At 40.7% G+C, this 15,199-nt stretch overlaps 1 protein-coding gene across 1 annotated transcript in view; it reads right to left on the reverse strand.

Moving 5' to 3' along the window:
- The window catches only part of LOC306705345 (homeobox protein PKNOX2-like), a gene marked incomplete at its 3' end in the record, with an annotated part of 95,477 nt that overhangs the window by 42,301 nt on the left and 37,977 nt on the right, over positions 1–15,199 (reverse strand). The window lies entirely within an intron of this gene.

The following is a 15,199-nucleotide window of genomic DNA, read 5'->3' on the forward strand; positions in this document are numbered from 1 at the left end:
TTTGACAAATTTTCCCTCCAGGTCTTCCTAAGATATTTCATTCTCTAGAATGGGACAGACATGCGTACAGAAGGATGGTCAGAAGGACAACCTAAAAACTTTACAGCCTCTAGCCAAAGATGTAATGTTTAGGAGGTGTGTGCTAAATACGGGGGTCTCAGGAGTACTGAGACCCCTTGATTGACACTTCAGACACCTCAATAGCAAAATTTCGGGGGGTCTCCGATTGCCACTGGGTATTTCGCACACTGGGTTAAATGGTTACCATTGTCACAAAGCTGAGTTTGTTGGTAATTTAATTTGTTTTGCAGGTATTTGGTCATAAACCAAAACACTTAAACAGCCAAATGTTGCCCAGATGATGGTGCCAGATGAAACATGAGAGTTATTACATTTCATCCTGAAGGGGAAAATTATTATCTTGCTTCAAATTTCATGGCAATCCCAAAACATTTCTCTCAAAACCACAAATGGTGACGCTTAAAGAAAAGTCAGGGGGTCATGAGGGTTTCTTGTCTGGGAACCATGATTGCTTATATCAAATCTTTTGTCAATCCATTTCACAGTTGTGGGGGTATTTCAGTCTGGATCAAAGTGTATGTGAATGTTTGTTGTGTCATAATATGCCTCGGTCTTTGTTTGATTTATTAATTCATGTGTTTCCTGTTTTATTTTGTTACTCACCTGTCAAATGAGTTTTGACCCGCCCTGATTGGTTTCACCTGTCCCTCGTTAGCCCTGCAGTCACCTGACCTCCTGCTCACCTGTCCCCACTTCATCAATCAGTCCTTCACTACATTTGCCAGTTGCAATTAGTGATAGAAGAAGATAAAACCTAAGAATTCTAGTCTGTCAACTACGACGGAGTATTAGAGCCACTGTTTATACAACCGTTTAACCTCTAAGCCTATTTTGAGGCCTCTTCTCGAAAATGTCATACCCATACTTAAAGGGGCTTATCTCTCTAACTACAAGGTCTATTTGAATAATTTCAATGGAATAATAACAATAACACTTGTGATAGTTTGTTAATATGTGTACATATCAGTGTATATGTTACTGGTAAATGTTGAATGAATATAACACACAGCTCAAATTAAAAATGTTCAGGTTCGCCTGGAAAAGAAAGCACTTTTGTCTTTGAAATAATGCAGCAGTAAGCTCAAAACTCTCCACAATCATAGCACAACATGTCAGCAGTCCTTTTTAAAAAAGAATTGGCTTTGATAAAGTGAAGCAGGCCAAGTTGATAGAGGTTGGAGTACAGAGAGTTCATGCCAGGTCAAGCCAAAATTCTGAATTTTCTGAATTTTGGAACCAGGTTTCCAGCTGTTCTATTCTAATTTTATATACTATATAACTATATATTTCACTTGTTTTATCACTAATAGAGTTCAATCTATCTATTACAGCAGTTTGGCATCATTTAGAATCATTTCTGACCTCTCAGGGCCCTGATTTATGTGTTTTATGTGATTTTTTCGTCGCTCCCTGTGTGTGTATTTGCAGTTTTCGAAGCCTATGATTGGTCGATTTGCACATGTGATACGTCTAAGAATGCGGAAATGAGTGTAGAATGCAGTGGACCGGTCAGTCAGGTGACTTTTTAGCCACTAAAACTCCAAAAGAGTTGCACAACAGACAGAGCATTGAAATGATTCGCTGAAAAGTAAAAGGAGGACTACCTATGCATAAATGCCTTGATTAACTCTATTTTACTCTCAAACGAAAGAGAGGGACCAGCGCATATGTAGTGAAAGGATTTAAGTGGATTTACAGAGTTTTTCGCCCAGAAAACCAGCTCAAGGTACGATGCGTTTCAAATGTTTTGCTCTGTGGTTTGGTTGTGCTTGTATGTGTTCCACGGTGTAACGTTTGAATGGTTTGAAGGAGAGAAATATGGAAGATATCTGCGGATTCAGGGTGGAATTGTCATGCTTGCTAATCTATCGTTCGGCCATGATGGTCTCTTTTTTTGTGATGATATCGGCATTCAGAGTGCGTAGCTCGCTGTAGCTCGCCGAATAATACGTGGTATTGTGCTAGAACTTGGAGGTTTATATATTACTTTGTGTACAATTGTGTTTTGAGTGAGTAAAATGACTTTTTTGTATTGTTTCTCAGAATCTCGTCGTTAAGTAGGTATATAGCATGTGGGTAAAATTCATTATATTCATTTTGGAAAAGTGATTTATATGACGCTCTTCTTCACAAAACACTCTTGCGACGCCCAATTGGGCGTCGGGATTATAAGGTTTATAAGGTTTTAATCAGCGATTTAGAGTATTAAGTCATAATATTATAATAGCAGGAGACTGATAGCTCTGTCACCGTCTCCACATCCCCCTATAGACATCTGTCTCCAGACTCCAGGGTGCCATTGAAAAGCTTTGGGAAGCAGTTGTGAGCTGCACTTTATCGGAGGTGGTGAAGTTACATTAGTGTGGACAATGGAGGGATTTCACACTACCATACAGCAGAGCAATACTGTGATGCACAGCACAGCAGACTATAGGGCAGGTCATTTTTGTTTTTAAAATATAACTTTATTCACAGTAAATTACAACTTTATTCTCGTATTTTTATGATTTTTTTTGTTCCTCAAAATTTCTTCTCAGAGAACACAGAAAGGTGGAATATATATTTAATGTGCAGAAAATGTTGACATCTTGCTGAAATCACGCCTACTAGATAACAAATGAGAAAACTGATCAACAGCAGAATAAATACTTGAAAGCAATACAGAATGCCTGAGAGCCTTACTGAATTAGTTCCATTATATTCTAATATTTGGTCACCCTATTGAAAATTATTTTGCTTTACGAATGAAGATATTTCAACCATAAATTGGTGCATAACCAGAATGCAGGAAATATAGTGAAATACACTTTATGTGTTTTAGGTTTTTGGTTTGTGTTTTATTTGTTTGAAGTCGTATTTGATCTAATAGTTGATATTTAACATTTGTTTATTTAGTATTGATTACCAACGAGCTCTTCTTAAGACCCTCTTCATCAAAATCTTCATGCTGTTTTCAGCTAACTAGTAAAAGCCTCTCTAAATCAGTCCAATTAGTCCATTTGCTCTCATAAAACACAGTTTGGGGAAAAAAATGAAAGAATTGCACAGACAGAGAAATTAGCCCATTACCCACAATGCCAATTTCTTAAAAACCCAAACAACATCATTGCAAAGGCTTGTCTGACTTAGAGATCAATTTAATCCGCTTCTCAGATTCCTGAAGGTTTTTCATCAATAATATCTTGCGCATATTCATGAAAACAAAGACGCCGTATACTCACAATGTTGAAACCATGACGGATTGAAACACCCATTCTGATCCCAGATCTGGTATCGTACACGCATGGGGGGGGGGGGGGGGGGGGCTGCTGAACAGCATTTCTGCACATCCTCCAATCAAAATCTCATTTAATCTGCCCTGTTTGAGTTTGTTGGTTAAGAGGTTGACCTGCGAATGCAATGAATAACATTTGGAAGTGGGCTGTGTCACCTTGGTCAGATATTATGCATCTCGATGCCCATGCGAGAGGGGAAGATGAATAAATAAATCAGGTGTTTCTGAATATGAGAAGGATCTAATCATGGCCTTATTGTCAGGCCTGATTTACAATGCAAACACCGGGAGGAGAGGCCTTGATGGCGTTGGGTAAAATGGTGGAGGGAAGGACGTGTTGGTAATGAGATTGGGGCAGGGGAAGGAGGGGCCTTGTGTACACATTCTTTGGTCCGACTCAACACAGAAATCGGAAAACACACAGATCAGAGCACAACCCCCCACCCCCCCAAACACTTGGGAATGGGCATGCATGCAAACAGAGGCACGTATATTAATGCACGAATGCCAACATTAAACACAGAGAGCAAAGCTTCAACCAGTGTCATCCTGAGGGCAACATCACACACACACACGTCTAGTGCACATACATCCCTACACACACACACACACACACACATACACACACACTCGAGGTGCATACACAGCCGGAGGCGAAGGTAGTCTCACCAGTGGTCTTGGGGCTTCAAGTCCTCCCCCAGGCTAGGGCGAGCTTCACACATAGCGCAGTTAGAACTCGGTCCACACTCCCAGACCACCTCATTAACCTGAGCCAGCAGCCCTCCCTCCACCCTGCTCCCCACACTACAATTCATGCTGGTATTATTTATTCACCCGCTCTTGTTGATTGGACCCATCCCACAAGATGGATGAGGCCCGAATTTGAAGCTTGGTGGAGGACGTTTCAACATCGTTGTGGACATTGTTAAGGCCTCTACACACCGGAGGCTTCATGAATAAACAACACGATTCAAAACTATTCATAGTGGTAATAATGTGAATTTATGACAGTTGCAACACTTTTTCAATGAAAGATTCCGATAGATTGGGGCAGGCTGAGGACTACCAGGATCCTACTGAACCACAGCAGAGAGTGACAGTCTGTCTGGGGTAAACTGTCATATAGCCGAAGCTACTGTAAGATATTTTATTGACTTTCCTTTTAGCAAAATGCTCTGAGTAAATTTGAGTTCCTCTGGTTAACTTAGGGTGAACAGACGTCCCAAAAATTGGGACAATTCTGAAATCTGAGCAGTTGTCTCTATTTCAAAAATGCTATACTGTTTGTCCCGGTAATCAGACTAAACCTAAAGTTTTGATTAGCTATAGCCTAATAACACATTTAAATACTGATCATTGTGATACATTAATTAGAAACATGCACATTGTTATGTCTGTAGCCTACATGAATTATGGCTGTTGTAGTTTCTTCTCTTTTTCTTGCCGTGCACATTTTTAAACAACGCATAGTTTTGATGTTGAAAGAAAACATTTACAGAGCAAAATGACACCATCCATCGCTGACATGGAGACCGTGTAAAAAATATAATGACGAGCAAATTAATCGCACGAAAAAAGAATGATGAAGGCCGGTCACGGCTGTTCTCTGTCCTGGCCCCACAGTGGTGGAATGAACTCCCCACTGACGTCAGGACAGCAGAGTCGCTGCCCATCTTTCATCAGGCTGAAAACTCACCTCTTCAAGAAGTACTACCCTGAGCCTTCCACTCAGCACCTATTGTATTCATACTAGTTTGTTGCACCTATTGTATTCATACTAGTTTGTTGCACCTATTGTATTCATACTAGTTTGTTGCACCTATTGTATTCATACTAGTTTGTTGCACTTATTGTATTCATACTAGTTTGTTGCACCTATTGTATTCATACTAGTTTGTTGCACTTATTGTATTCATACTAGTTTGTTGCACTTATTGTATTCATACTAGTTTGTTGCACTTATTGTATTCGTATTAGTTTGTTGCACTTATTGTATTCGTATTAGTTTGTTGCACTTATTGTATTCATACTAGTTTGTTGCACTTATTGTATTCATACTAGTTTGTTGCACTTATTGTATTCGTATTAGTTTGTTGCACTTATTGTATTCATACTAGTTTGTTGCACTTATTGTATTCATACTAGTTTGTTGCACTTATTGTATTCATACTAGTTTGTTGCACTTATTGTATTCATACTAGTTTGTTGCACTAATTGTATTCATACTAGTTTGTTGCACTTATTGTATTCATACTAGTTTGTTGCACTTATTGTATTCATACTAGTTTGTTGCACTTATTGTATTCGTATTAGTTTGTTGCACTTATTGTATTCATACTAGTTTGTTGCACTTATTGTATTCGTATTAGTTTGTTGCACTTATTGTATTAGTTCGTTTCTGTACGTTTTCTCTGGTTTATGCTCTTAGATGCTTGTTTAAAAAAGGAGATGCACTTATGACTTCTGGTGACTAGTAGTTATCTTGATCCAGCGTTGAATACACTTATTGTAAGTCGCTTTGGATAAAAGCGTCTGCTAAATGACTGTAATGTAATGTAAAGTAATGCCAAGGAGAAATGTTTGCACGTGATTTCTTCTGTGTTCTGGAAGGGTCTCAGTGTTACCGTATCGCTAATACTGCAGCTAGGGTCTGTTGAAATAAAAACACACAAAGCAGAAGTGAGTTCTCCTGTGGTCACCACTCTGCTGAGCATGTTCCCATTTAGATGTAAATCAAGTCACAAAGAGCAGAGAGACACTCAGCTGGAAACACCTAACATAACGTTGTGCTGCATTCAGTTCAGAATGAACCTCCACAAACCCTCCGCTGAGTTGGTCGTAGAGCGAGAGGAGAAATGTATCAAATGATCACAAGCTAGACTCAGCGATAAACAAATTGGAATGCTCCGAATTTGTTACGGTCTCACAAGGTTAAATCTGCACAAGGTAACTTCACACTTCAGCAGCTCAGTGGGGGAAACTTGGTGATTTAAAAAAAAAATTATAATACACTGCGTCATCATTGTCAACATGATGCGTAACATGCGTTTTCCTCTTCTCACTGACTTCTCACTCAAAGGTTTCCTCTGACTCGTCCTTATCAATTTCCAATGACATTTTTATGCTTGAATTTAAATCTATAACCTTTCCAGATTATTCTTTCACGCTGAACTTCTTAATGAACGCCCTTCACATATTCAAATATGCCCAACAGCCATAATGAAGACACAGGGAATTCCCCCGGGTATGGCAGTTTGCGAGATTCATTGCCTTCTCTCTAACTGCTGACAATGTGCTCCAATCTGACTGCAATTCTTGTTTTCTTTGTATTTATGCAAATGTTTGTTTGGATATTACGGATTCCGGTTTGATTGTGTCCCTTCCTGCTTTTAAAAATGAGATTAGAGTCTCAAGTAAACTGGATAGTGGTAAAACTACAGTACAGTGGAACATTTTTGTAATTCTCCAAGGACAAGTGGTTTGCATGCAAATAACCTTATTAGCATAGCTAAAAGCCCCTTCTCTTAATGAGGTGAGGTTTTTTTCTGAGGAGGCTAAACATATAAGACAAAGATGAAAAGAATATTCAGGCTGCAGGTAAATGATTGCACCATCTTTAATCATTTGTATCAAGAGGTGCCTGATTTTCAACCTCTTATTTTTACTTCACTAAAAAAAGTAAGAAAGCAAAGCAACAATATTCATATTCATGTGTCTATTCTATTCACGCTTCTTCAATTAAAATGCAGAACAAATCACCTTCAAAACCAAAAATGTTGTTAATATAATGATGATTCATTTTCCTTGTTTTCCTCTTTTAAAAGACATTTAAATATTGACCCATACAACTTAGCATTGAGTTAAGAGTATGACTAAAAGTGGTTTTCTTTTCATTGTGCCACTGCAATAAGGAATGTTTTAACAATCATTCAAAACATTAGTACAAGATAAAATGCTTAAGATTGTTTTTCATTGTGTTCTAATGGTCCAATACCCATAATTCATATCATGGGTAAGTACTTTGCAAGGCAGCTGGAATCTGGTGATGTCACAAGATCACATGAGAATCTCTGGATCAAAAAGCGCTGGTGTTCGGTAAGCCAGAGCACGGACCAATCAGCGTCCTGTGAGGAGCTACTGGCAGCTATGGGCGGGGCTTAGGTATGTGCAGACGAAAAGGAGAGGCTACTGTTTGTTCAAAACAACAATGGCGGCTCCTAAAGAGGTTAGTGTAGATGCTGCGATAGCATCAGTTATATCAACTGGAGACAATTTCTTCATATAAAGAAGAGCAAAAAATGACACTGAAGGCTATTCTCAGTGAAAAAGATGTTTTAGTTCTTCTCCCTTACTTGCTTCGCTAAGAGTTTGATTGACAGATGGTTCATCCAATCACCTGCCACTTATTTTTTTGAATGTGTCTGCCCTTTTCCAAACCGCTTCGAGTGACTGCTTCTCGGATGGTTCTGTGTAACAAACCATCTGACGGGTCAGGTTAGGTAAGTAGTGTCAGTTACATATTCCAAGCTACATCCTAATAGATATGGCAGAGGCATTGGATTGGATAACAAGATGTGACTACACCTGTGTATTAGATATAGTACTGCATATCAGATAGATATTAAATCCACGCATACAAGATTGATCATATGATTGATTCCTGTGTCACATGATTAGCACAATAATCAATCAATCTCCTTAGTCAGAACAGTGATATATTTTACTGTAAAGTTCAAATGCCACAAAGTCCCAGTGAGCACTCATTAATGTGGAACCAGCTTCTCATTGGCCTCAGCTCAAACATGCCAGCATGGAGGTTTGTGTCCTCCCAGCAGGCTGCGGCACGCTCCTCAATCCTCCGACTTAGAAAATAAGAACAAGAACATGGACATGCTCCACCACATACACAACACGTGGCGAACATGGCCACCAAATGCTTGTCGGACCTGCTTCAGTGAACTAATTTTTGTTCCCACTCTTCCAGATTTACACAAACTGGCGCTGCATCATTTCCTAGAACAAACACATACACTCACGCAGGCGCATGAACACACGCACAGACACACACTCCTGGGAAGCTGGTGGGTGGAGCACGCCAACATTGCGCTCCCCTCCACCAACAAAAATAGCACTGCAACACGTCTGTATGGTCCAAAAGACTCAGAGAACCACACACGAGATGATGTCTAGTAGAGCGTGGATCTCAAGCCATATTTGTCTTGCTGTCGACTAATCTAATGAAAAGACGCAAACCAGCAGCGAATGTCTGTGATGAACGAGAGCACTGCAGTTTATTTTGACTCAATCTCCCATACACCTTTCTGCTGCCGTAGATACTCACTAGCACATCTAATCAGCAGCTAAATAGCTCCAGCAAATGCACTATTTACTCCTACCGCTTTCCCACTGGACAAGACGCCCACTAATATCTGGCTTTTGTCTTGATTGGGTAAGGTTATGGCTGGCATTCATTCTCGGGAGGAATGACTCTGCAGTAGTCAGGTATTTATCAGCTCCAGCTCTGATTGGCAGTGATGGAAACATGACACCTGGTTGGACGCACACATTTTCTTCCCTTTTCTGGTGCAATTAACGTACAAAACATGCAATTAATATGCTCTCCTCAAATGCACCAGACTCCATTCAAACTCAACAGAAACAAAATAAAATCTTTTTCAGTCTTTCCACTGCTCCAAAATCACCAGCTTTGGTTTGAGAAATTTAAAAAGAGAGACTGAATAAGTAACAGATATGAAAAAAAGAAGTAACCACTGTTACATTTGTACTGTTTACTGCACATCCCTGACATTGAACAAACCAGGGGAAAAAACGGACTCTACTGCTGGTCCACTGGCATTGGGAAAGGAGTCTATTGCCTATTTTTAGCCTGGTTTCCCGTGTTTAAAAAAACCTGCAGACACTCACTCATTTTGGTGGAAAAGGGGTGTTTGAGGAGTTTGCTAAAAACTACACCTGACCAGTTTCTCAGTAGGAACCATAGACTGTGTATAAGAAGTGGACGTAGTCATCGTGCTTCACCCATTGGTTTTGGAGACTGTCGTTTTGGAACCTTGTGTTTAGCATTTTCGCCATTACTAGATTGGCTTTTTGCAACCAGTGAAAGAAAGTGACAATATTTGGACTGAGGAGGAGTGATGTAGAGATCTGTCAGTTACCCCCGCCCTAAAGCATCCCCTGCTTTATGGTCTGTTTGACTCTAAATGGACCATAATTTACTAAATGAACATCATGCTGTATTGAAAAAGACTTGAAACTAGAGATTGAGACCATAAACTCATGTTTACAATGTTTACTGAGGTAATAAATCAAGAGAGAAGTAGAGTCATTTTCTCATAGACTTCTATACAACCAGAGGAGTCGCCCCCTGATGGACATTAGAGGGAATGCAGGATTAAGACACTTTTCAGACCCGGAGGTTGCCTCTAGGAATGCTGGTCTTGGGATGTCAGAAAGAACTGAGAGATGGACTGACACATTATTGGTGTTGGTCTTCACTCAATTGTTTACAATAAGAGAATGTTAAATATTGCCAGCCTTTAGCGTGATTTATGCTTGATGCATCCGCGAGGATCGTGAGTGTTCGTGCAGCCAAAGTGACGTCACGCCATCAGACCCGGCCCTTCACAGGGTTTCCGTGTGGCAGGTTTTTTGCACGTCTGTGTACATCCAATATTTTCTAACTACACGGACGGGTGGAGAAAATTAAACTTTGAGGACCTTTCGAGAATGTCGGTTTGGGAGAGAAACTCCATGCGTAGTAAAACAGATCCAAACGTTTCCTCGTCATGATTCCCCGTCAGCTCACGTCTGTGCCGACCGCCCTTGCAGAAAGTATAACCGAGGTTTTATCCTTCAAGGTTGGAGGGAATGGTAGGTCACATGAGTCGACCTGACAGGTCTCCTCCACATCCTCCAGAGGATAAGAGACATTTTCATCAGCACATTCAGGATGTACGGCTTCATTAATTATGTCTTGATTAATGTCACCGGTCCTTTCTGCTGAAATCAAAGATGAAGATTAGGACCACGGTAGATAAGTGAACTGATGTTTTATTGAAGACATCCTGTTTTCTCTGCCAAAGACATTCACGGATGTTTAGTATGAAACATACACAAGTACTCCCAAATGTACCTTGTAATCCATTCAGCTGTCAATGTCTAGGCATTTTGATGTCGACACACACACACACACACACACACACACACACACACACACACACACACACACACACACACACACACACACACACACACACACACACACACACACACACACACACACACACACACAGGAGGAGCATTTCCTCTGCTAAGCTGATAACCATCAGAACACTGAAGGCAGAAAAATTCGAGCTGAAATTGGAACGGCCGAGTTCACGGAGAGGAAATATAATCTACAAGAGTTTCCCGCTGCATCCTTTCCAGACACTTTGCTCTGCTTGGCGCGTCCCCCCCACCGCCCTCCTCTTCCTCCACTGTCATGTTGGCTGGCACATACATTGTGCAGTTTATCTGCTGTTGCATCTGCGAGGTTTCTCTTTTTGAAAAGATATCTCCTTATCACAGTGAGTGAGTGCCATCCATGTCAACTTTAGCTTCTGGTGACATGACTGACACAGGATGCAGGGTGGCTTATTCACTTTAAGATTTACCTCTACAGAATGAATGATACAGTCTGGTGTGTGTACACAGTGCACGCTTTAATGCAAAGAGTTGACAACTCAAACTCGAAAAAGTATTTAACTAAAAGTGATATGAGAAACAGCAATTCAACTGTTCCTTGCTGAATACACCACTGTGTCAGAGAGGTGTTGGTTACTTTTACAGCAGTAGTTGTGGTGTTGTATCAGTGCGTGCACACTGAACAGTGCCTACAGTAGCTTGTTTAATTAACTAAATGTTTCTCACATCTGTCTCACTGTGTTGAAAATATCACATTTGCATACTTGCTATAGCCAAATTCTTAACGGATGAAACCTTTTTCTTTTTGTCTGCTTCTATATTCCGTGCTCATTCCATGCCTGTTCTCTGAAGCTTAGACAAAGATTGTAATGTTTGTCCTGAGGGTGGCGCCACATATTCAGCTCATCGGCTAAGCTCTTTGGCCAACCCTGTCTCCTAGAAATGACATTAACTAATTTGTTTTGCCCAATACATTTTGATGGAAATGTATCTGCTGGCTGGTTTACGTTTGGCAATGTTTGTGTGAGTGAAGGCAGTGCTAGGTTTCAGTAAGGAAGTGTGGATGGAACGGTCAGCGTTCAAAGCGCAGGACTTTGTTTGCATCCTAAGTGTGGTTAAGTGCTGGTTAACACAAGCACTTAAGTTAAGATTTGGGGAAGATCGTGGTTTTGGTTAAATGCAAATCAAGTAAACATGTTGTTTATTGAGCTGTAAGTAATTTTAGTTTTTTTTAATATAATATAGCAAGACTGCCATATTTCCCCAACCTAATCCAAAGTGCTTGTGTTTCCTAAACAAAAATGATGAGTGACGAAACCCAAGCATGAAAACATAATCATGCTTCTGATGTTGGATACTGTGTCGTCAGAGGAGATATTGTAGGGAAAATAAACAGTCAGTGAACTACCTGCTGATTCCTTTTTGTGACTTGTCATGTACGCTCATTAGAAACGCTAATATGTTGCTAAAAAATGTCCCTCGAAAGCTATTTGCTGTTGCAAATTAGAAGTAAAAAATGTTTCTAGGAGACAAGGTTGCTATGTTTGCTTAACTTCAACCAATGTGTCAACTCAGCTGTACTTTGAGCTGATTAAGGTTTACACGTCAACCGTAACCTCATAAAGACGCTAGCATTTAGCATGTCAAATGTAGCATCTTTGCTTATTCGCATGATAACAGTGGCATGCAAGCAAACCAATCCAGTATTCCAGAAAATCCCTTTAGAGTTGAGATGGTCTTTATATCCAAATCATAGGCTTGCAAGTATAAATAGGACGAATGTTACCATGGGAACACAGCTAATGCACAACATGTTAAAGAGTCAGTGGGTTCAGGTGTACGTATGTCTCAGGAAAAGAAAGATAATATTAGAGGATGCCACATTTACTGTAGGTTTTATACTTTACATAACAGGAGCTTGCTGTGAAACTGTGAATTCAGCTTGGGTTGGAGGTATGAAATGAACACACTCCTCATGATGAGTTGCTCATTTACTTTTAAGAGACTAACTATAGCTAGAAGTAAGGGGTCCAACTGAAAATTTCCGTTTTCAAACGTTGACCGATTTTCATCCACCAAAACTGGCTGCAATTCCCATATATAGAATTGTTTTCATTTGATTTACACAGTTACAAACAGGAACATGATGTCTGGGATCCGTCTTTTTAATTGACACAGGGGGTTGGACATGTCTCTGCTCCTGAGCAGTGTTACAGGCAGCACGTCCCCCCGGGCTGCACGGCTGATGTTTGAGGTTTGAGGTGGAATTCTCCTTAACTCTAGTGTAGGTGTGAATATGCTGATAATTGGAAATGTTCTACCAAACTGAAAGTCAAATATCACTTTAAATGGACCCAGGAGCCTGCAGAAGGCCCTGTTGCACTACCACCCACCACCACCACCACCTCCCCTCACAACCACCAATACACACACTACACTCCCTCACAATGAGATCAGCAGAAGGGAATATTTGAGGAGAGTGGTGGGGGATTAATGAGAAGGGGATTAGCAGGTGGGTGGCTCTCTCTCTATGTGTCTATGCGTGCTTGTGCATGTCTGTCTGTATGTCTGTGTGTGTGTGTGTGTGTGTGTGTCGGCAGTGTTAGCCACTTGAGTGTCAGCAGATATCTGGTTGGGGAGGGCAGGGTGGTGAGTTTGTCTTGGAGGGACAAGGCAGGCGGGCAGAGAGCCGCTGCAGGCCAGACAGAAGCAGAGGATGACTGGGCAGACTGGCATGTACGACAAGTCTGCATCGGGGAGCCCAGCCAGGGTGGTGACGGATCAGACTCTGTGCATGCAAAGCAGGGAGTGAAGAGAAGACATCTGGCAACTTGGTTTGGTGGCGGTATTGCTATGTTACAAGCAGCAAAACTGTCCAACGTCAAATGGAAGGATTCATTTGTATTTTATTCAACACACTAACCCTGTTTAGAGTATGTCACAAGCTGTTTAAATACCATCAAAACTAATCTAGACTGCTTCATTGTAAATGTTGAATAGTTTATACTGTGATCTCAGATGTATATGTTGAACTTTAGCTGCCAAATTGCACTCAATGTCAGGCTTCATTATGAGATCACGAAGAAAAAATAAATCATGTGCAGCAATAGTCGAGCTTCATCCTGCACTGAGACAACGTCTGAGTATCAAACCTCAAACTATCCACAGCTCCTTGTTTCTATTAACTTTTAGCCTGTTAGTTAACATTTTTGGCCAATCTGCATCATCGAAAGTCCTGCTGCTTTGGCTGCTAGCGGTTCCTGTTCGACAACAATCCCCTGGATCACTCTGATACTGAGGAAAAACTCTGAATCTGATGATTATTAAGAGATACGATCAGATAACATGAGCTTGCTGTAAAAGTGCAGTGGAACCAAATCTGAAGCCATGTAGAAAAGAAGTCGGGCAGAGGGGAACAAGCAGAAAATGAAGTGGCGCTGGAGTGAAATGTGAATAGAGGGGATGGGTCAACGAATGGCAACGGAGCAAAGTGTGGTTTCAGTGGTACTGAGCAACTTAGAAGAGTATCATACTGGATTAATGCATGACATAAAATAAGGTTGCTGCTGCATGATATTTATCATTATTCTACAACTTCAGGTCAGTGGCTGGATAGTTTTAAAATGCATTTGGCTCCAGAGGACGGTATGTGGGGATAGCCTTACGCTCGTAGTGTCAACTGCCCAGAGTGTGGAAAAAACAACAGTACGCATGTCCAAGGCCTTAGGCTATGAGAGCGGATGGCACAAATCTGATGCCATGTGGGGCTGATGCTCTGCTGCAATCTGATTGGATATTTGCCAAATGCCGTGGTCGCCATTTGCTTGTAGTTGACATGAGTTAGTATGTCTTTTAAAGAAGATAGTTACTGTAGTTATCATGAACAGTGTTGATTATCTTCTAACCCACAAAAGTGAAAGACTTTCTTTTGAAGAACGACTTGAGATTAACCACTTAAGTGCCAACCATAGAATGTCAATAAGAAGTGGACTCTTCACCCATCGGTTGTGGACTGCTGTTTGGAAAATTCAAGTTTAGCATTTAGGCAGTCGCCATCTTGGTTTTTGGCTGTCGCCATCTTGTTTTATTACATCCAGAAGCGAAACTGCTTTTTGGTCTATTTAACTCTAAATGGGACCATAATTTACTAAATGAACGTATCGTCATACAATGGTTTGTATGATCATTTAGAAAAGTTAATCGTCATTTTTAATGCATTTTCCTACGATAGCCTGCAACACAATTCAATTTCAGCTTGTTGCATGCAGACAGTCTTTTTTCAAAATAAACTTCCGTCGTCACAGGAAACAACTCAGTTAGGTTTAGGCAACAAAACTACTTAGTTAGGTTTAGGAAAAGATCGTTGTTTGGATTGAAACTGTGAAAGAGCGCATTATGTCAGATTGTGAAATTGTGCAAAGTAAATCTGTGCAATGTAGTTGTTGCCCCACCCTTTTCTTTCCACCTAAAAAAGCCACTGAATGAGAAGACCAAATAACGAGGCCAACACCAGTGGTGTTTGCTGCTCTTGGCTGGACGGCCTCTGTTTGTCTTAGTGTCGGGGGGCAAAGAGAGCCGGCAGCCGAATGGAATTCTTGGAAACACCAAACAAACCCATATTAAATTTCCCCTGAAATGCTA

This window comes from Pholis gunnellus, assembly GCF_910591455.1.
Source record: "Pholis gunnellus genome assembly, chromosome: 13".
NCBI classification, from domain to species: domain Eukaryota; kingdom Metazoa; phylum Chordata; class Actinopteri; order Perciformes; family Pholidae; genus Pholis; species Pholis gunnellus.